This window comes from Mus pahari, chromosome 9, assembly GCF_900095145.1.
Source record: "Mus pahari chromosome 9, PAHARI_EIJ_v1.1, whole genome shotgun sequence".
NCBI classification, from domain to species: Eukaryota; Metazoa; Chordata; class Mammalia; order Rodentia; family Muridae; genus Mus; species Mus pahari.
Genome location: NC_034598.1, coordinates 5,557,956 through 5,560,384, shown reverse-complemented (window position 1 = coordinate 5,560,384; position 2,429 = coordinate 5,557,956).

The following is a 2,429-nucleotide window of genomic DNA, read 5'->3' as shown; positions in this document are numbered from 1 at the left end:
TATAGCGGACCAGCAGTGAGATGCTCTGTGTATAGCGGACCAGCAGTGAGATGCTCTGTGTATAGCGGACCAGCAGTGAGATGCTCTGTGTATAGTGGACCAGCAGTGAGATGCTCTGTGTATAGTGGACCAGCAGTGAGATGCTCTGTGTATAGTGGACCAGCAGTGAGATGCTCTGTGTATAGTGGATCAGCAGTGAGATGCTCTGTGTATAGTTTACCAGAAGTGAGGTGTTCTCATTCTTGTTACCCCTTCTGATTTGAAACTTAATGTTTTCAGAAATCAGTGCAGGGTCTGTGATTCTGGAAGAAGACATGGATGAAAGTGGATTCATGCAAACAGCATGTGATGGTGGTAAGGCCCAGCCCAGCCCCTCCTGTCCTGGCCAATTTTGGTCTTCGCCCTATATATTATCCTCAGAGAGACTCTTCAAAGGACAACTCGATTTACTTACCTCAAACCATCCCAGTCAAACTGACATTGCAATTCTATAGTATTTGGTTTCAGTAAGACAAAAATAAACACAAATTACATCCATTTAACTCTATTTTAAATCATCTGCTGGGATTCTGGTCTCCTTCTAGAAACATAATTGTGTATCAGTTAACAATCCAGCGTAAGGAGATTATAGGTATAATTTAGGGTAGAAAATGACTAGGGAACATTTTCTATAATTGTAAATTGAAATGAACTCTTTAGAAACAGCTAAATGACTTTTGGCAATGCTAAATCCTAGCCAGACCACCTGAAGACAGTTGTTGAGACATCCAGCTCCCTGGGTTAGTCTTTGCTACATACGAGGCCCCGACGGAGACTAGTAAGGTTTCAGTTGTCTGTCTATCTCCCTCACTCTTACATTTTTGCTGCTGTCTGTCTTGCTCCAGTCAGCTTCTAGATCTGGCTGTCCTGGACAGACATCCAAAACAGCAGAGGCTTAAATAATGAGAAGAGTTTGAGGTTTTTCCAGAATTGAGTTCAAGATGGCTGAAGGAATCTACTTCACTGAATCATCAGGGCATTTGGCTGCCTGCCTTTTCCATTCCACAGCGTGGAAGAGCCTGCCCTTCTTCAAGACCACAATCTGAAGGTGGCATGAGTTACAACTGCTCATAAACATCCCATCAATGGTAATGTCACATGCCACACCCAGCTGGAAGGGAGGTAACAATTTTTGTTTCTCTTTCGGTTGGCTATGTGCTCTCAGCTAACTGGATATTACTGCAGAAAAAGAGGCAGATAGCTATTGTGGAGCCAATAACGACTTAGAGATAAATGTCATATTAAATACTCAGCCTCGGGACCAAAGCTTTATGCTGATTGTTCTCAGTGTGTAATGTCTAGTCCACAAGCGTTAGGATCACATGGGCACTTGCTACAAACTTAGACTTTTCCCTCCTCTACTCAACAGCTCCTTGGTTAGAGAGTCTTGAGTCTCAGTGAGCCTTCCCAGAGATTCCAGGGCCTGGTAAAACTTGAGAACCACTGAGCAGAGGGTCACTTTTCCAAAATAGCTAAGCTGGGGTCAGGAAGGCTCAGAAGCGATCAGCTCTTGACCCTTGACTTCTCTAGTCCATGTGAAGTCACTCTGTCTGAATCAGTTCTCGGGATGGCTCACTGACCCAGCAGCCAGAATGTCCTCTGATGACACTGACGAGCTTGCTTGCCACTGTCCCATTGCTTGCCAGCATGGAATGACAGATCTGACAAGGAGGACACATCCGAGTCTCCACTAACCATCACCATTACTCCTCTCCCTCCTTCTGGGACTCACCTGCCTCAGTCTCTCCCTCTCCATTCCAGAGTTATTTTGGGAGGATCTCTGCAGGGCAGCTGTTCCCCAGTAGGCATCCAGTGTCTCATACTGCATTTTATTTTACCCAAACAGCTAATTATGCTGCTGACATCTGTCCAGTCCAGAGATGGGGGAAGGGAACAGTGGCTCAACAATGAGTTGATCCAGTGGAGAACTCTACCTCACACAGCACTTGCTTCCCCTTCCCCCAGCACCCTCCTAACTGTCAACAGCGGTGTCTGTCAGCTGGTGGCCAGACATCAGAACAGACTTTGCCAATTAGAGAAGTCACACCTCTCGGTTGGCAGGCGCGTGCTATTGTGCCTGAGACCAAGGCAGAGAGCCATATGGCTTTCATGAAAAAGATTCACCAAGGGAGAAACAAGGGGGTGCCCCTGAGGGCAGCCCTTGTCTGATAAAGTTCACAGGTAAAGCTGGAGGGTGGGCTGTTAGGTGATGTAGATGCAATTCAGACTATGACACCACTTCAAATCAGAATTTCCTTCAGGGATGCTGATATAGAATTTGGCTTGGCAGCCCTAAGCCCCTTCTGTTCTTTTGTCCTTTGTTATTTCCCCAGCTCTCTTATGGTGAACTCTTGAGTTTTGCTCCACTGTGTGAGAAAAACAGAACAGAG